The 21193-nt window shown below is 51.2% G+C and overlaps 1 protein-coding gene across 3 annotated transcripts in view; it reads left to right on the top strand.

The window, feature by feature from the left end:
• Positions 1-21193, top strand: part of LOC121562179 (golgin subfamily A member 6-like protein 22) — a 29061-nt gene that overhangs the window by 3309 nt on the left and 4559 nt on the right. The gene's annotated exons all lie outside the window — the stretch shown is intronic.

Here is a 21193-nt window from a genome sequence, read left to right on the forward strand (position 1 = left end):
AGATGGGTCCATTACAGTCAGATGGCATGGTGGAGAGAGATGGGTCCATTACAGTCAGGTGGCATGGTGGAGAGAGATGGGTCCATTACAGTCAGATGGCATGGTGGAGAGAGATGGGTCCATTACAGTCAGATGGCATGGTGGAGAGAGATGGGTCCATTACAGTCAGGTGGCATGGTGGAGAGAGATGGGTCCATTACAGTCAGATGGCATGGTGGAGAGAGATGGGTCCATTACAGTCAGATGGCATGGTGGAGAGAGATGGGTCCATTACAGTCAGATGGCATGGTGGAGAGAGATGGGTCCAGTCAGATGGCATGGTGGAGAGAGATGGGTCCATTACAGTCAGATGGCATGGTGGAGAGAGATGGGTCCAGTCAGATGGCATGGTGGAGAGAGATGGGTCCAGTCAGATGGCATGGTGGAGAGAGATGGGTCCAGTCAGATGGCATGGTGGAGAGAGATGGGTCCATTACAGTCAGATGGCATGGTGGAGAGAGATGGGTCCATTACAGTCAGATGGCATGGTGGAGAGAGATGGGTCCAGTCAGATGGCATGGTGGAGAGAGATGGGTCCATTACAGTCAGATGGCATGGTGGAGAGAGATGGGTCCAGTCAGATGGCATGGTGGAGAGAGATGGGTCCAGTCAGATGGCATGGTGGAGAGAGATGGGTCCATTACAGTCAGGTGGCATGGTGGAGAGAGATGGGTCAACAGTCAGATGGCATGGTGGAGAGAGATGGGTCCAGTCAGATGGCATGGTGGAGAGAGATGGGTCCATTACAGTCAGATGGCATGGTGGAGAGAGATGGGTCCATTACAGTCAGATGGCATGGTGGAGAGAGATGGGTCCATTACAGTCAGGTGGCATGGTGGAGAGAGATGGGTCCATTACAGTCAGATGGCATGGTGGAGAGAGATGGGTCCATTACAGTCAGATGGCATGGTGGAGAGAGATGGGTCCAGTCAGATGGCATGGTGGAGAGAGATGGGTCCAGTCAGATGGCATGGTGGAGAGAGATGGGTCCATTACAGTCAGATGGCATGGTGGAGAGAGATGGGTCCATTACAGTCAGATGGCATGGTGGAGAGAGATGGGTCATCAGTCAGATGGCATGGTGGAGAGAGATGGGTCCATTACAGTCAGATGGCATGGTGGAGAGAGATGGGTCCATTACAGTCAGATGGCATGGTGGAGAGAGATGGGTCACAGTCAGATGGCATGGTGGAGAGAGATGGGTCCATTACAGTCAGATGGCATGGTGGAGAGAGATGGGTCCAGTCAGATGGCATGGTGGAGAGAGATGGGTCACAGTCAGATGGCATGGTGGAGAGAGATGGGTCCAGTCAGATGGCATGGTGGAGAGAGATGGGTCCATTACAGTCAGATGGCATGGTGGAGAGAGATGGGTCCATTACAGTCAGATGGCATGGTGGAGAGAGATGGGTCCCAGTCAGATGGCATGGTGGAGAGAGATGGGTCCAACAGTCAGATGGCATGGTGGAGAGAGATGGGTCCAGTCAGATGGCATGGTGGAGAGAGATGGGTCCAGTCAGATGGCATGGTGGAGAGAGATGGGTCCAGTCAGATGGCATGGTGGAGAGAGATGGGTCCATTACAGTCAGATGGCATGGTGGAGAGAGATGGGTCCATTACAGTCAGATGGCATGGTGGAGAGAGATGGGTCACAGTCAGATGGCATGGTGGAGAGAGATGGGTCCATTACAGTCAGATGGCATGGTGGAGAGAGATGGGTCATTACAGTCAGATGGCATGGTGGAGAGAGATGGGTCCAGTCAGATGGCATGGTGGAGAGAGATGGGTCCATTACAGTCAGATGGCATGGTGGAGAGAGATGGGTCATACAGTCAGATGGCATGGTGGAGAGAGATGGGTCCAGTCAGATGGCATGGTGGAGAGAGATGGGTCCATTACAGTCAGATGGCATGGTGGAGAGAGATGGGTCCAGTCAGATGGCATGGTGGAGAGAGATGGGTCACAGTCAGATGGCATGGTGGAGAGAGATGGGTCCTACAGTCAGATGGCATGGTGGAGAGAGATGGGTCCATTACAGTCAGATGGCATGGTGGAGAGAGATGGGTCCATTACAGTCAGATGGCATGGTGGAGAGAGATGGGTCCCAGTCAGATGGCATGGTGGAGAGAGATGGGTCCATTACAGTCAGATGGCATGGTGGAGAGAGATGGGTCCACAGTCAGATGGCATGGTGGAGAGAGATGGGTCCCAGTCAGATGGCATGGTGGAGAGAGATGGGTCCATTACAGTCAGATGGCATGGTGGAGAGAGATGGGTCCAGTCAGATGGCATGGTGGAGAGAGATGGGTCCAGTCAGATGGCATGGTGGAGAGAGATGGGTCCATTACAGTCAGATGGCATGGTGGAGAGAGATGGGTCCATTACAGTCAGATGGCATGGTGGAGAGAGATGGGTCCAGTCAGATGGCATGGTGGAGAGAGATGGGTCCATTACAGTCAGATGGCATGGTGGAGAGAGATGGGTCCAGTCAGATGGCATGGTGGAGAGAGATGGGTCCACAGTCAGATGGCATGGTGGAGAGAGATGGGTCCAGTCAGATGGCATGGTGGAGAGAGATGGGTCCATCAGTCAGATGGCATGGTGGAGAGAGATGGGTCCATTACAGTCAGATGGCATGGTGGAGAGAGATGGGTCCCAGTCAGATGGCATGGTGGAGAGAGATGGGTCCATTACAGTCAGATGGCATGGTGGAGAGAGATGGGTCCCAGTCAGATGGCATGGTGGAGAGAGATGGGTCCAGTCGATGGCATGGTGGAGAGAGATGGGTCCCAGTCAGATGGCATGGTGGAGAGAGATGGGTCCATTACAGTCAGATGGCATGGTGGAGAGAGATGGGTCCATTACAGTCAGATGGCATGGTGGAGAGAGATGGGTCCATTACAGTCAGATGGCATGGTGGAGAGAGATGGGTCCCAGTCAGATGGCATGGTGGAGAGAGATGGGTCCATTACAGTCAGATGGCATGGTGGAGAGAGATGGGTCACAGTCAGATGGCATGGTGGAGAGAGATGGGTCCATTACAGTCAGATGGCATGGTGGAGAGAGATGGGTCCACAGTCAGATGGCATGGTGGAGAGAGATGGGTCCAGTCAGATGGCATGGTGGAGAGAGATGGGTCCAGTCAGATGGCATGGTGGAGAGAGATGGGTCCATTACAGTCAGATGGCATGGTGGAGAGAGATGGGTCCATTACAGTCAGATGGCATGGTGGAGAGAGATGGGTCCAGTCAGATGGCATGGTGGAGAGAGATGGGTCCATTACAGTCAGATGGCATGGTGGAGAGAGATGGGTCCATAACAGTCAGATGGCATGGTGGAGAGAGATGGGTCCAGTCAGATGGCATGGTGGAGAGAGATGGGTCCATTACAGTCAGATGGCATGGTGGAGAGAGATGGGTCCATTACAGTCAGATGGCATGGTGGAGAGAGATGGGTCCAGTCAGATGGCATGGTGGAGAGAGATGGGTCCATTACAGTCAGATGGCATGGTGGAGAGAGATGGGTCCAGTCAGATGGCATGGTGGAGAGAGATGGGTCCATACAGTCAGATGGCATGGTGGAGAGAGATGGGTCACAGTCAGATGGCATGGTGGAGAGAGATGGGTCCATTACAGTCAGATGGCATGGTGGAGAGAGATGGGTCCTCAGTCAGATGGCATGGTGGAGAGAGATGGGTCCAGTCAGATGGCATGGTGGAGAGAGATGGGTCCATTACAGTCAGATGGCATGGTGGAGAGAGATGGGTCCATTACAGTCAGATGGCATGGTGGAGAGAGATGGGTCCAGTCAGATGGCATGGTGGAGAGAGATGGGTCCAGTCAGATGGCATGGTGGAGAGAGATGGGTCCATTACAGTCAGATGGCATGGTGGAGAGAGATGGGTCCATTACAGTCAGATGGCATGGTGGAGAGAGATGGGTCCAGTCAGATGGCATGGTGGAGAGAGATGGGTCCAGTCAGATGGCATGGTGGAGAGAGATGGGTCCCAGTCAGATGGCATGGTGGAGAGAGATGGGTCCATTACAGTCAGATGGCATGGTGGAGAGAGATGGGTCCATTACAGTCAGATGGCATGGTGGAGAGAGATGGGTCCATTACAGTCAGATGGCATGGTGGAGAGAGATGGGTCATACAGTCAGATGGCATGGTGGAGAGAGATGGGTCCAGTCAGATGGCATGGTGGAGAGAGATGGGTCCATACAGTCAGATGGCATGGTGGAGAGAGATGGGTCCATTACAGTCAGATGGCATGGTGGAGAGAGATGGGTCCACAGTCAGATGGCATGGTGGAGAGAGATGGGTCACAGTCAGATGGCATGGTGGAGAGAGATGGGTCCCAGTCAGATGGCATGGTGGAGAGAGATGGGTCCATTACAGTCAGATGGCATGGTGGAGAGAGATGGGTCCATTACAGTCAGATGGCATGGTGGAGAGAGATGGGTCCAGTCAGATGGCATGGTGGAGAGAGATGGGTCCACAGTCAGATGGCATGGTGGAGAGAGATGGGTCCAACAGTCAGATGGCATGGTGGAGAGAGATGGGTCCATTACAGTCAGATGGCATGGTGGAGAGAGATGGGTCCAGTCAGATGGCATGGTGGAGAGAGATGGGTCCCAGTCAGATGGCATGGTGGAGAGAGATGGGTCCAACAGTCAGATGGCATGGTGGAGAGAGATGGGTCAACAGTCAGATGGCATGGTGGAGAGAGATGGGTCCAACAGTCAGATGGCATGGTGGAGAGAGATGGGTCCATACAGTCAGATGGCATGGTGGAGAGAGATGGGTCCAGTCAGATGGCATGGTGGAGAGAGATGGGTCCCAGTCAGATGGCATGGTGGAGAGAGATGGGTCCATTACAGTCAGATGGCATGGTGGAGAGAGATGGGTCCAGTCAGATGGCATGGTGGAGAGAGATGGGTCATTACAGTCAGATGGCATGGTGGAGAGAGATGGGTCCAGTCAGATGGCATGGTGGAGAGAGATGGGTCCATTACAGTCAGATGGCATGGTGGAGAGAGATGGGTCCACAGTCAGATGGCATGGTGGAGAGAGATGGGTCACAGTCAGATGGCATGGTGGGAGAGATGGGTCCAACAGTCAGATGGCATGGTGGAGAGAGATGGGTCCATTACAGTCAGATGGCATGGTGGAGAGAGATGGGTCCAGTCAGATGGCATGGTGGAGAGAGATGGGTCCATTACAGTCAGATGGCATGGTGGAGAGAGATGGGTCCCAGTCAGATGGCATGGTGGAGAGAGATGGGTCCAGTCAGATGGCATGGTGGAGAGAGATGGGTCCATTACAGTCAGATGGCATGGTGGAGAGAGATGGGTCCATTACAGTCAGATGGCATGGTGGAGAGAGATGGGTCCAGTCAGATGGCATGGTGGAGAGAGATGGGTCAACAGTCAGATGGCATGGTGGGAGAGAGATGGGTCCATTACAGTCAGATGGCATGGTGGAGAGAGATGGGTCCATTACAGTCAGATGGCATGGTGGAGAGAGATGGGTCCATTACAGTCAGATGGCATGGTGGAGAGAGATGGGTCCATTACAGTCAGATGGCATGGTGGAGAGAGATGGGTCCATTACAGTCAGATGGCATGGTGGAGAGAGATGGGTCCAGTCAGATGGCATGGTGGAGAGAGATGGGTCCATTACAGTCAGATGGCATGGTGGAGAGAGATGGGTCCATTACAGTCAGATGGCATGGTGGAGAGAGATGGGTCCAGTCAGATGGCATGGTGGAGAGAGATGGGTCCATTACAGTCAGATGGCATGGTGGAGAGAGATGGGTCCAGTCAGATGGCATGGTGGAGAGAGATGGGTCCATTACAGTCAGATGGCATGGTGGAGAGAGATGGGTCCAGTCAGATGGCATGGTGGAGAGAGATGGGTCCAGTCAGATGGCATGGTGGAGAGAGATGGGTCCATTACAGTCAGATGGCATGGTGGAGAGAGATGGGTCCCAGTCAGATGGCATGGTGGAGAGAGATGGGTCCATTACAGTCAGATGGCATGGTGGAGAGAGATGGGTCCAGTCAGATGGCATGGTGGAGAGAGATGGGTCCAGTCAGATGGCATGGTGGAGAGAGATGGGTCCAGTCAGATGGCATGGTGGAGAGAGATGGGTCCATTACAGTCAGATGGCATGGTGGAGAGAGATGGGTCCCAGTCAGATGGCATGGTGGAGAGAGATGGGTCCAGTCAGATGGCATGGTGGAGAGAGATGGGTCCAGTCAGATGGCATGGTGGAGAGAGATGGGTCCATTACAGTCAGATGGCATGGTGGAGAGAGATGGGTCCAGTCAGATGGCATGGTGGAGAGAGATGGGTCCATACAGTCAGATGGCATGGTGGAGAGAGATGGGTCCAGTCAGATGGCATGGTGGAGAGAGATGGGTCCCAGTCAGATGGCATGGTGGAGAGAGATGGGTCCATTACAGTCAGATGGCATGGTGGAGAGAGATGGGTCCAGTCAGATGGCATGGTGGAGAGAGATGGGTCCCAGTCAGATGGCATGGTGGAGAGAGATGGGTCCATTACAGTCAGATGGCATGGTGGAGAGAGATGGGTCCAGTCAGATGGCATGGTGGAGAGAGATGGGTCCAGTCAGATGGCATGGTGGAGAGAGATGGGTCCAGTCAGATGGCATGGTGGAGAGAGATGGGTCCATTAGCAGTCAGATGGCATGGTGGAGAGAGATGGGTCTACAGTCAGATGGCATGGTGGAGAGAGATGGGTCCATTACAGTCAGATGGCATGGTGGAGAGAGATGGGTCCAGTCAGATGGCATGGTGGAGAGAGATGGGTCCATTACAGTCAGATGGCATGGTGGAGAGAGATGGGTCCAGTCAGATGGCATGGTGGAGAGAGATGGGTCCAGTCAGATGGCATGGTGGAGAGAGATGGGTCCATTACAGTCAGATGGCATGGTGGAGAGAGATGGGTCCAGTCAGATGGCATGGTGGAGAGAGATGGGTCCAGTCAGATGGCATGGTGGAGAGAGATGGGTCCATTACAGTCAGATGGCATGGTGGAGAGAGATGGGTCCAGTCAGATGGCATGGTGGAGAGAGATGGGTCCATTACAGTCAGATGGCATGGTGGAGAGAGATGGGTCCAGTCAGATGGCATGGTGGAGAGAGATGGGTCAACAGTCAGATGGCATGGTGGAGAGAGATGGGTCCATTACAGTCAGATGGCATGGTGGAGAGAGATGGGTCCAGTCAGATGGCATGGTGGAGAGAGATGGGTCCATTACAGTCAGATGGCATGGTGGAGAGAGATGGGTCCAGTCAGATGGCATGGTGGAGAGAGATGGGTCCAGTCAGATGGCATGGTGGAGAGAGATGGGTCCATTACAGTCAGATGGCATGGTGGAGAGAGATGGGTCCATTACAGTCAGATGGCATGGTGGAGAGAGATGGGTCCTCAGTCAGATGGCATGGTGGAGAGAGATGGGTCCAGTACAGCAGATGGCATGGTGGAGAGAGATGGGTCCATTACAGTCAGATGGCATGGTGGAGAGAGATGGGTCCAGTCAGATGGCATGGTGGAGAGAGATGGGTCCATTACAGTCAGATGGCATGGTGGAGAGAGATGGGTCCAGTCAGATGGCATGGTGGAGAGAGATGGGTCCATACAGTCAGATGGCATGGTGGAGAGAGATGGGTCCAGTCAGATGGCATGGTGGAGAGAGATGGGTCCAGTCAGATGGCATGGTGGAGAGAGATGGGTCCATTACAGTCAGATGGCATGGTGGAGAGAGATGGGTCCAGTCAGATGGCATGGTGGAGAGAGATGGGTCCATTACAGTCAGATGGCATGGTGGAGAGAGATGGGTCCACAGTCAGATGGCATGGTGGAGAGAGATGGGTCCATTACAGTCAGATGGCATGGTGGAGAGAGATGGGTCCAGTCAGATGGCATGGTGGAGAGAGATGGGTCCAGTCAGATGGCATGGTGGAGAGAGATGGGTCCAGTCAGATGGCATGGTGGAGAGAGATGGGTCCATACAGTCAGATGGCATGGTGGAGAGAGATGGGTCCATTACAGTCAGATGGCATGGTGGAGAGAGATGGGTCCATTACAGTCAGATGGCATGGTGGAGAGAGATGGGTCTCAGTCAGATGGCATGGTGGAGAGAGATGGGTCCATTACAGTCAGATGGCATGGTGGAGAGAGATGGGTCCACAGTCAGATGGCATGGTGGAGAGAGATGGGTCCATTACAGTCAGATGGCATGGTGGAGAGAGATGGGTCATACAGTCAGATGGCATGGTGGAGAGAGATGGGTCCATTACAGTCAGATGGCATGGTGGAGAGAGATGGGTCACAGTCAGATGGCATGGTGGAGAGAGATGGGTCTTACAGTCAGATGGCATGGTGGAGAGAGATGGGTCCATTACAGTCAGATGGCATGGTGGAGAGAGATGGGTCCATTACAGTCAGATGGCATGGTGGAGAGAGATGGGTCCAGTCAGATGGCATGGTGGAGAGAGATGGGTCCAGTCAGATGGCATGGTGGAGAGAGATGGGTCCATTACAGTCAGATGGCATGGTGGAGAGAGATGGGTCCACAGTCAGATGGCATGGTGGAGAGAGATGGGTCCTTACAGTCAGATGGCATGGTGGAGAGAGATGGGTCCAGTCAGATGGCATGGTGGAGAGAGATGGGTCCAGTCAGATGGCATGGTGGAGAGAGATGGGTCCATTACAGTCAGATGGCATGGTGGAGAGAGATGGGTCCAGTCAGATGGCATGGTGGAGAGAGATGGGTCCATTACAGTCAGATGGCATGGTGGAGAGAGATGGGTCCATTACAGTCAGATGGCATGGTGGAGAGAGATGGGTCCAGTCAGATGGCATGGTGGAGAGAGATGGGTCCAGTCAGATGGCATGGTGGAGAGAGATGGGTCCAGTCAGATGGCATGGTGGAGAGAGATGGGTCCATACAGTCAGATGGCATGGTGGAGAGAGATGGGTCCCAGTCAGATGGCATGGTGGAGAGAGATGGGTCCAGTCAGATGGCATGGTGGAGAGAGATGGGTCTACAGTCAGATGGCATGGTGGAGAGAGATGGGTCCATTACAGTCAGATGGCATGGTGGAGAGAGATGGGTCCAGTCAGATGGCATGGTGGAGAGAGATGGGTCCATTACAGTCAGATGGCATGGTGGAGAGAGATGGGTCCATTACAGTCAGATGGCATGGTGGAGAGAGATGGGTCCATTACAGTCAGATGGCATGGTGGAGAGAGATGGGTCCATTACAGTCAGATGGCATGGTGGAGAGAGATGGGTCCAACAGTCAGATGGCATGGTGGAGAGAGATGGGTCCATTACAGTCAGATGGCATGGTGGAGAGAGATGGGTCCAACAGTCAGATGGCATGGTGGAGAGAGATGGGTCCAGTCAGATGGCATGGTGGAGAGAGATGGGTCACAGTCAGATGGCATGGTGGAGAGAGATGGGTCCATTACAGTCAGATGGCATGGTGGAGAGAGATGGGTCCATTACAGTCAGATGGCATGGTGGAGAGAGATGGGTCCAGTCAGATGGCATGGTGGAGAGAGATGGGTCCAGTCAGATGGCATGGTGGAGAGAGATGGGTCCAGTCAGATGGCATGGTGGAGAGAGATGGGTCCAGTCAGATGGCATGGTGGAGAGAGATGGGTCCATTACAGTCAGATGGCATGGTGGAGAGAGATGGGTCCATTACAGTCAGATGGCATGGTGGAGAGAGATGGGTCCATTACAGTCAGATGGCATGGTGGAGAGAGATGGGTCCAGTCAGATGGCATGGTGGAGAGAGATGGGTCCAGTCAGATGGCATGGTGGAGAGAGATGGGTCCAGTCAGATGGCATGGTGGAGAGAGATGGGTCCAGTCAGATGGCATGGTGGAGAGAGATGGGTCCAGTCAGATGGCATGGTGGAGAGAGATGGGTCCATTACAGTCAGATGGCATGGTGGAGAGAGATGGGTCATACAGTCAGATGGCATGGTGGAGAGAGATGGGTCCATTACAGTCAGATGGCATGGTGGAGAGAGATGGGTCCATTACAGTCAGATGGCATGGTGGAGAGAGATGGGTCCATTACAGTCAGATGGCATGGTGGAGAGAGATGGGTCCAGTCAGATGGCATGGTGGAGAGAGATGGGTCCAACAGTCAGATGGCATGGTGGAGAGAGATGGGTCCAGTCAGATGGCATGGTGGAGAGAGATGGGTCCACAGTCAGATGGCATGGTGGAGAGAGATGGGTCCAGTCAGATGGCATGGTGGAGAGAGATGGGTCCAGTCAGATGGCATGGTGGAGAGAGATGGGTCCACAGTCAGATGGCATGGTGGAGAGAGATGGGTCCAGTCAGATGGCATGGTGGAGAGAGATGGGTCCATTACAGTCAGATGGCATGGTGGAGAGAGATGGGTCACAGTCAGATGGCATGGTGGAGAGAGATGGGTCCAGTCAGATGGCATGGTGGAGAGAGATGGGTCCATTAAGTCAGATGGCATGGTGGAGAGAGATGGGTCACAGTCAGATGGCATGGTGGAGAGAGATGGGTCATCAGTCAGATGGCATGGTGGAGAGAGATGGGTCCAGTCAGATGGCATGGTGGAGAGAGATGGGTCCACAGTCAGATGGCATGGTGGAGAGAGATGGGTCCAGTCAGATGGCATGGTGGAGAGAGATGGGTCCATTACAGTCAGATGGCATGGTGGAGAGAGATGGGTCCATTACAGTCAGATGGCATGGTGGAGAGAGATGGGTCCATTACAGTCAGATGGCATGGTGGAGAGAGATGGGTCCAGTCAGATGGCATGGTGGAGAGAGATGGGTCCAGTCAGATGGCATGGTGGAGAGAGATGGGTCCAGTCAGATGGCATGGTGGAGAGAGATGGGTCCATTACAGTCAGATGGCATGGTGGAGAGAGATGGGTCCAGTCAGATGGCATGGTGGAGAGAGATGGGTCCAGTCAGATGGCATGGTGGAGAGAGATGGGTCTACAGTCAGATGGCATGGTGGAGAGAGATGGGTCCAGTCAGATGGCATGGTGGAGAGAGATGGGTCCAGTCAGATGGCATGGTGGAGAGAGATGGGTCCATTACAGTCAGATGGCATGGTGAGAGAGAGATGGGTCCTACAGTCAGATGGCATGGTGGAGAGAGATGGGTCCACAGTCAGATGGCATGGTGGAGAGAGATGGGTCCAGTCAGATGGCATGGTGGAGAGAGATGGGTCAACAGTCAGATGGCATGGTGGAGAGAGATGGGTCCAGTCAGATGGCATGGTGGAGAGAGATGGGTCCAGTCAGATGGCATGGTGGAGAGAGATGGGTCCAGTCAGATGGCATGGTGGAGAGAGATGGGTCCAGTCAGATGGCATGGTGGAGAGAGATGGGTCCATTACAGTCAGATGGCATGGTGGAGAGAGATGGGTCCATTACAGTCAGATGGCATGGTGGAGAGAGATGGGTCCATTCAGTCAGATGGCATGGTGGAGAGAGATGGGTCCAGTCAGATGGCATGGTGGAGAGAGATGGGTCCAGTCAGATGGCATGGTGGAGAGAGATGGGTCCAGTCAGATGGCATGGTGGAGAGAGATGGGTCCAGTCAGATGGCATGGTGGAGAGAGATGGGTCCAGTCAGATGGCATGGTGGAGAGAGATGGGTCCATCAGTCAGATGGCATGGTGGAGAGAGATGGGTCCACAGTCAGATGGCATGGTGGAGAGAGATGGGTCACAGTCAGATGGCATGGTGGAGAGAGATGGGTCCATTACAGTCAGATGGCATGGTGGAGAGAGATGGGTCCAGTCAGATGGCATGGTGGAGAGAGATGGGTCCAGTCAGATGGCATGGTGGAGAGAGATGGGTCCAGTCAGATGGCATGGTGGAGAGAGATGGGTCCAACAGTCAGATGGCATGGTGGAGAGAGATGGGTCCAGTCAGATGGCATGGTGGAGAGAGATGGGTCCAGTCAGATGGCATGGTGGAGAGAGATGGGTCCATTACAGTCAGATGGCATGGTGGAGAGAGATGGGTCCATTACAGTCAGATGGCATGGTGGAGAGAGATGGGTCACAGTCAGATGGCATGGTGGAGAGAGATGGGTCCATTACAGTCAGATGGCATGGTGGAGAGAGATGGGTCCATTACAGTCAGATGGCATGGTGGAGAGAGATGGGTCCAGTCAGATGGCATGGTGGAGAGAGATGGGTCCAGTCAGATGGCATGGTGGAGAGAGATGGGTCCAGTCAGATGGCATGGTGGAGAGAGATGGGTCCAGTCAGATGGCATGGTGGAGAGAGATGGGTCCATGTCAGATGGCATGGTGGAGAGAGATGGGTCCAGTCAGATGGCATGGTGGAGAGAGATGGGTCCATTCAGTCAGATGGCATGGTGGAGAGAGATGGGTCCATTACAGTCAGATGGCATGGTGGAGAGAGATGGGTCCAGTCAGATGGCATGGTGGAGAGAGATGGGTCCAGTCAGATGGCATGGTGGAGAGAGATGGGTCCAGTCAGATGGCATGGTGGAGAGAGATGGGTCCAGTCAGATGGCATGGTGGAGAGAGATGGGTCCAGTCAGATGGCATGGTGGAGAGAGATGGGTCCAGTCAGATGGCATGGTGGAGAGAGATGGGTCCAGTCAGATGGCATGGTGGAGAGAGATGGGTCCAGTCAGATGGCATGGTGGAGAGAGATGGGTCCATTACAGTCAGATGGCATGGTGGAGAGAGATGGGTCCACAGTCAGATGGCATGGTGGAGAGAGATGGGTCCATACAGTCAGATGGCATGGTGGAGAGAGATGGGTCCATTACAGTCAGATGGCATGGTGGAGAGAGATGGGTCCATTACAGTCAGATGGCATGGTGGAGAGAGATGGGTCCAGTCAGATGGCATGGTGGAGAGAGATGGGTCCAGTCAGATGGCATGGTGGAGAGAGATGGGTCCAGTCAGATGGCATGGTGGAGAGAGATGGGTCCAGTCAGATGGCATGGTGGAGAGAGATGGGTCCAGTCAGATGGCATGGTGGAGAGAGATGGGTCCATTACAGTCAGATGGCATGGTGGAGAGAGATGGGTCCATTACAGTCAGATGGCATGGTGGAGAGAGATGGGTCCATTACAGTCAGATGGCATGGTGGAGAGAGATGGGTCCATTACAGTCAGATGGCATGGTGGAGAGAGATGGGTCCAGTCAGATGGCATGGTGGAGAGAGATGGGTCCAGTCAGATGGCATGGTGGAGAGAGATGGGTCCATTACAGTCAGATGGCATGGTGGAGAGAGATGGGTCCATTACAGTCAGGTGGCATGGTGGAGAGAGATGGGTCCAGTCAGATGGCATGGTGGAGAGAGATGGGTCCAGTCAGATGGCATGGTGGAGAGAGATGGGTCACAGTCAGATGGCATGGTGGAGAGAGATGGGTCCATTACAGTCAGATGGCATGGTGGAGAGAGATGGGTCCATTACAGTCAGATGGCATGGTGGAGAGAGATGGGTCCAGTCAGATGGCATGGTGGAGAGAGATGGGTCCATTACAGTCAGATGGCATGGTGGAGAGAGATGGGTCCAGTCAGATGGCATGGTGGAGAGAGATGGGTCCATTACAGTCAGATGGCATGGTGGAGAGAGATGGGTCCAGTCAGATGGCATGGTGGAGAGAGATGGGTCCAGTCAGATGGCATGGTGGAGAGAGATGGGTCCACAGTCAGATGGCATGGTGGAGAGAGATGGGTCCAGTCAGATGGCATGGTGGAGAGAGATGGGTCCAGTCAGATGGCATGGTGGAGAGAGATGGGTCCAGTCAGATGGCATGGTGGAGAGAGATGGGTCCAGTCAGATGGCATGGTGGAGAGAGATGGGTCCATTACAGTCAGATGGCATGGTGGAGAGAGATGGGTCCATTACAGTCAGATGGCATGGTGGAGAGAGATGGGTCCAGTCAGATGGCATGGTGGAGAGAGATGGGTCCATTACAGTCAGATGGCATGGTGGAGAGAGATGGGTCCTCAGTCAGATGGCATGGTGGAGAGAGATGGGTCCAACAGTCAGATGGCATGGTGGAGAGAGATGGGTCCATTACAGTCAGATGGCATGGTGGAGAGAGATGGGTCCAACAGTCAGATGGCATGGTGGAGAGAGATGGGTCCATTACAGTCAGATGGCATGGTGGAGAGAGATGGGTCCAGTCAGATGGCATGGTGGAGAGAGATGGGTCCAAGTCAGATGGCATGGTGGAGAGAGATGGGTCCAGTCAGATGGCATGGTGGAGAGAGATGGGTCCATTACAGTCAGATGGCATGGTGGAGAGAGATGGGTCCAACAGTCAGATGGCATGGTGGAGAGAGATGGGTCCATTACAGTCAGATGGCATGGTGGAGAGAGATGGGTCCAGTCAGATGGCATGGTGGAGAGAGATGGGTCCATTACAGTCAGATGGCATGGTGGAGAGAGATGGGTCCAGTCAGATGGCATGGTGGAGAGAGATGGGTCCAGTCAGATGGCATGGTGGAGAGAGATGGGTCCATTACAGTCAGATGGCATGGTGGAGAGAGATGGGTCAACAGTCAGATGGCATGGTGGAGAGAGATGGGTCCATTACAGTCAGATGGCATGGTGGAGAGAGATGGGTCCAGTCAGATGGCATGGTGGAGAGAGATGGGTCCAGTCAGATGGCATGGTGGAGAGAGATGGGTCCATTACAGTCAGATGGCATGGTGGAGAGAGATGGGTCCTTACAGTCAGATGGCATGGTGGAGAGAGATGGGTCCAGTCAGATGGCATGGTGGAGAGAGATGGGTCCAGTCAGATGGCATGGTGGAGAGAGATGGGTCCACAGTCAGATGGCATGGTGGAGAGAGATGGGTCCATTACAGTCAGATGGCATGGTGGAGAGAGATGGGTCCATTACAGTCAGATGGCATGGTGGAGAGAGATGGGTCCAGTCAGATGGCATGGTGGAGAGAGATGGGTCCAGTCAGATGGCATGGTGGAGAGAGATGGGTCCAGTCAGATGGCATGGTGGAGAGAGATGGGTCCTACAGTCAGATGGCATGGTGGAGAGAGATGGGTCACAGTCAGATGGCATGGTGGAGAGAGATGGGTCCAGTCAGATGGCATGGTGGAGAGAGATGGGTCCATTACAGTCAGATGGCATGGTGGAGAGAGATGGGTCCAGTCAGATGGCATGGTGGAGAGAGATGGGTCCATTACAGTCAGATGGCATGGTGGAGAGAGATGGGTCCATTACAGTCAGATGGCATGGTGGAGAGAGATGGGTCCAGTCAGATGGCATGGTGGAGAGAGATGGGTCCATTACAGTCAGATGGCATGGTGGAGAGAGATGGGTCCACAGTCAGATGGCATGGTGGAGAGAGATGGGTCCAGTCAGATGGCATGGTGGAGAGAGATGGGTCCACAGTCAGATGGCATGGTGGAGAGAGATGGGTCCAGTCAGATGGCATGGTGGAGAGAGATGGGTCCATTACAGTCAGATGGCATGGTGGAGAGAGATGGGTCCAGTCAGATGGCATGGTGGAGAGAGATGGGTCCAGTCAGATGGCATGGTGGAGAGAGATGGGTCCATTACAGTCAGATGGCATGGTGGAGAGAGATGGGTCCATTACAGTCAGATGGCATGGTGGAGAGAGATGGGTCACAGTCAGATGGCATGGTGGAGAGAGATGGGTCCAGTCAGATGGCATGGTGGAGAGAGATGGGTCCATTACAGTCAGATGGCATGGTGGAGAGAGATGGGTCCAGTCAGATGGCATGGTGGAGAGAGATGGGTCCACAGTCAGATGGCATGGTGGAGAGAGATGGGTCCATTACAGTCAGATGGCATGGTGGAGAGAGATGGGTCCAGTCAGATGGCATGGTGGAGAGAGATGGGTCCAGTCAGATGGCATGGTGGAGAGAGATGGGTCCATTACAGTCAGATGGCATGGTGGAGAGAGATGGGTCCATTACAGTCAGATGGCATGGTGGAGAGAGATGGGTCCATTACAGTCAGATGGCATGGTGGAGAGAGATGGGTCCATTACAGTCAGATGGCATGGTGGAGAGAGATGGGTCCATTACAGTCAGATGGCATGGTGGAGAGAGATGGGTCCATTACAGTCAGATGGCATGGTGGAGAGAGATGGGTCCATTACAGTCAGATGGCATGGTGGAGAGAGATGGGTCCATTACAGTCAGATGGCATGGTGGAGAGAGATGGGTCCAGTCAGATGGCATGGTGGAGAGAGATGGGTCAACAGTCAGATGGCATGGTGGAGAGAGATGGGTCCAGTCAGATGGCATGGTGGAGAGAGATGGGTCCAGTCAGATGGCATGGTGGAGAGAGATGGGTCCAGTCAGATGGCATGGTGGAGAGAGATGGGTCCAGTCAGATGGCATGGTGGAGAGAGATGGGTCCAGTCAGATGGCATGGTGGAGAGAGATGGGTCCATTACAGTCAGATGGCATGGTGGAGAGAGATGGGTCCATTACAGTCAGATGGCATGGTGGAGAGAGATGGTTCCATTACAGTCAGATGGCATGGTGGAGAGAGATGGGTCCATTACAGTCAGATGGCATGGTGGAGAGAGATGGGTCCATTACAGTCAGATGGCATGGTGGAGAGAGATGGGTCCAGTCAGATGGCATGGTGGAGAGAGATGGGTCCAGTCAGATGGCATGGTGGAGAGAGATGGGTCCATTACAGTCAGATGGCATGGTGGAGAGAGATGGGTCCAGTCAGATGGCATGGTGGAGAGAGATGGGTCCAGTCAGATGGCATGGTGGAGAGAGATGGGTCCAGTCAGATGGCATGGTGGAGAGAGATGGGTCCATTACAGTCAGATGGCATGGTGGAGAGAGATGGGTCCATTACAGTCAGATGGCATGGTGGAGAGAGATGGGTCCATTACAGTCAGATGGCATGGTGGAGAGAGATGGGTCCATTACAGTCAGATGGCATGGTGGAGAGAGATGGGTCCAGTCAGATGGCATGGTGGAGAGAGATGGGTCCATTACAGTCAGATGGCATGGTGGAGAGAGATGGGTCCAGTCAGATGGCATGGTGGAGAGAGACGGGTCCATTACAGTCAGATGGCATGGTGGAGAGAGACGGGTCCATTACAGTCAGATGGCATGGTGGAGAGAGATGGGTCCATTACAGTCAGATGGCATGGTGGAGAGAGATGGGTCCATTACAGTCAGATGGCATGGTGGAGAGAGATGGGTCCATTACAGTCAGATGGCATGGTGGAGACAGATGGGTCCATTACAGTCAGATGGCATGGTGGAGAGAGATGGGTCCAGTCAGATGGCATGGTGGAGAGAGATGGTTCCATTACAGTCAGATGACGGTGACACATTTTAGTTGTTTTGGCTCTGTACGCCAACATTTTGGATTTTACATTTCATTTGAGGGTATTTTCATCAATATCGGGAGAACTGTTTAGATTTTAGGGGACCAAAAGTATTGGGACAAATTCACTTATGTGTATTAATAGAGTCGATGTCCGAGCCCCGTGAAAAATCGAATTAGCATAATAAAACAATCCCCATGATGGTGTTCCCCCTTTTGCTCTACGACCCCCCACAAGCGTCTTGGGACTCGTCCGGAGTCGGTACAGCCCATCTGCCAACTTCTGTCTGTAGCGTCCCAACAGTTTGGGCTACACACGAATATGACCCCTCTGTGGAAAGTTGAGCCACTTGTTTTGCTGTAGGACGCCTAGAGGCCTCACAAGACTCATCTGAAGGTCCCCCTGTGCCAGTTGAAATAATTAATGGAAGTATACGGTACCAGTGTAAAGTTTGGACACACCTACTCATTCAAGGGTTTTTCTTTATTTTTACTATTTTCTACATTGTAGAATAATAGTGAAGACATCAAAACTATGAAATAACACATATGGAATCATGTAGTAACCAAAAAAAAAAAGTGTTAAACAAATCAAAATATATTTTAGATTCTTCACAATAGCCACCATTTGCCTTGATGACAGCTTTGCACTCTCTTGGCATTCTCTCAACCAGCTTTCAATTTCAATTAACAGGTGTGCCTTGTTAAAAGTTAATTTGTGTGTGGAATTTCTTTCCTTCTTAATGCGTTTGAGCCAATCAGTTGTGTTGTGACAAGGTAGGGGTGGTATATATATAGAAGGTAGGGGTGGTATATATATAGAAGGTAGGGGTGGTATATATATAGAAGGTAGGGGTGGTGTATATATAGAAGGTAGGGGTGGTATATATATAGAAGGTAGGGGTGGTTTATATATAGAAGGTAGGGGTGGTATATATATAGAAGGTAGGGGTGGTATATATATAGAAGTTAGGGGTGGTGTATATATAGAAGGTAGGGGTGGTGTATATATAGAAGGTAGGGGTGGTATATATATAGAAGGTAGGGGTGGTATATATATATAGAAGGTAGGGGTGGTATATATATAGAAGGTAGGGGTGGTGTATATATAGAAGGTAGGGGTGGTGTATATATAGAAGGTAGGGGTGGTATATATATAGAAGGTAGGGGTGGTGTATATATAGAAGGTAGGGGTGGTGTATATATAGAAGGTAGGGGTGGTGTATATATAGAAGGTAGGGGTGGTGTATATATAGAAGGTAGGGGTGGTGTATATATAGAAGGTAGGGGTGGTGTATATATAGAAGGTAGGGGTGGTGTATTTATAGAAGGTAGGGGTGGTATATATATAGAAGGTAGGGGTGGTATATATATAGAAGGTAGGGGTGGTTATATATATAGAAGGTAGGGGTGGTATATATATAGAAGGTAGGGGTGGTGTATATATAGAAGGTAGGGGTGGTGTATATATAGAAGGTAGGGGTGGTGTATATATAGAAGGTAGGGGTGGTATATATATAGAAGGTAGGGGTGGTGTATATATAGAGGGTAGGGGTGGTATATATATAGAAGGTAGGGGTGGTATATATATAGAAGGTAGGGGTGGTGTATATATAGAAGGTAGGGGTGGTGTATATATAGAAGGTAGGGGTGGTATATATATAGAAGGTAGGGGTTGTGTATATATAGAAGGTAGGGGTGGTATATATATAGAAGGTAGGGGTGGTATATATATAGAAGGTAGGGGTGGTATATATATAGAAGGTAGGGGTGGTATATATATAGAAGGTAGGGGTGGTATATATATAGAAGGTAGGGGTGGTATATATAGAAGGTAGGGGTGGTATATATAGAAGGTAGGGGTGGTGTATATATAGAAGGTAGGGGTGGTATATATATATAGAAGGTAGGGGTGGTATATATATAGAAGGTAGGGGTGGTGTATATATAGAAGGTAGGGGTGGTGTATATATAGAAGGTAGGGGTGGTGTATATATAGAAGGTAGGGGTGGTGTATATATAGAAGGTAGGGGTGGTTATATATATAGAAGGTAGGGGGTGGTATATATATAGAAGGTAGGGGTGGTATATATATAGAAGGTAGGGGTGGTGTATATATAGAAGGTAGGGGTGGTGTATATATAGAAGGTAGGGGTGGTATATATATAGAAGGTAGGGGTGGTATATATATAGAAGGTAGGGGTGGTGTATATATAGAAGGTAGGGGTGGTATATATATAGAAGGTAGGGGTGGTTTATATATAGAAGGTAGGGGTGGTATATATATAGAAGGTAGGGGTGGTGTATATATAGAAGGTAGGGGTGGTGTATATATAGAAGGTAGGGGTGGTGTATATATAGAAGGTAGGGGTGGTGTATATATAGAAGGTAGGGGTGGTATATATATAGAAGGTAGGGGTGGTATATATATAGAAGGTAGGGGTGGTATATATATAGAAGGTAGGGGTGGTATATATATAGAAGGTAGGGGTGGTGTATATATAGAAGGTAGGGGTGTGTATATATAGAAGGTAGGGGTGGTATATATATAGAAGGTAGGGGTGGTGTTATATATAGAAGGTAGGGGTGGTATATATATAGAAGGTAGGGGTGGTGTATATATAGAAGGTAGGGGGTGGTGTATATATAGAAGGTAGGGGTGGTTATTAGAAGGTAGGGGTGGTATATATATAGAAGGTAGGGGTGGTATATATATAGAAGGTAGGGTGGTATATATATAGAAGGTAGGGGTGGTATATATATAGAAGGTAGGGGGTGGTATATATATATAGAAGGTAGGTGTATATATATAGAAGGGGTGGGTATATATATAGAAGGTAGGGGTGGTATATATATAGAAGGTAGGGGTGGTATATATATAGAAGGTAGGGGTGGTATATATATAGAAGGTAGGGGTGGTGTATATATAGAAGGTAGGGGTGGTGTATATATAGAAGGTAGGGGTGGTGTATATATAGAAGGTAGGGGTGGTGTATATATATAAGGTAGGGGTGGTGTACATATAGAAGGTAGGGGTGGTATATATATAGAAGGTAGGGGTGGTATATATATATAGAAGGTAGGGGTGGTATATATATAGAAGGTAGGGGTGGTATATATATAGAAGGTAGGGGTGGTATATATATAGAAGGTAGGGGTGGTATATATATAGAAGGTAGGGGTGGTATATATATAGAAGGTAGGGGTGGTGTATATATAGAAGGTAGGGGTGGGTATATATAGAAGGTAGGGGTGGTATATATATAGAAGGTAGGGGTGGTATATATATAGAAGGTAGGGGTGGTATATATATAGAAGGTAGGGGTGGTATATATATAGAAGGTAGGGGTGGTGTATATATAGAAGGTAGGGGTGGTGTATATATAGAAGGTAGGGGTGGTGTATATATAGAAGGTAGGGGTGGTATATATATAGAAGGTAGGGGTGGTATATATATAGAAGGTAGGGGTGGTATATATATAGAAGGTAGGGGTGGTATATATATAGAAGGTAGGGGTGGTATATATATAGAAGGTAGGGGTGGTATATATATAGAAGGTAGGGGTGGTGTATATATAGAAGGTAGGGGTGGTGTATATATAGAAGGTAGGGGTGGTATATATATAGAAGGTAGGGGTGGTGTATATATAGAAGGTAGGGGTGGTATATATATAGAAAGTAGGGGTGGTGTATATATAGAAGGTAGGGGTGGTGTATATATAGAAGGTAGGGGTGGTATATATATATAGAAGGTAGGGGTGGTATATATAT

The sequence above is a fragment of the Coregonus clupeaformis genome, unplaced genomic scaffold, assembly GCF_020615455.1.
Source record: "Coregonus clupeaformis isolate EN_2021a unplaced genomic scaffold, ASM2061545v1 scaf1472, whole genome shotgun sequence".
NCBI lineage: Eukaryota > Metazoa > Chordata > Actinopteri > Salmoniformes > Salmonidae > Coregonus > Coregonus clupeaformis.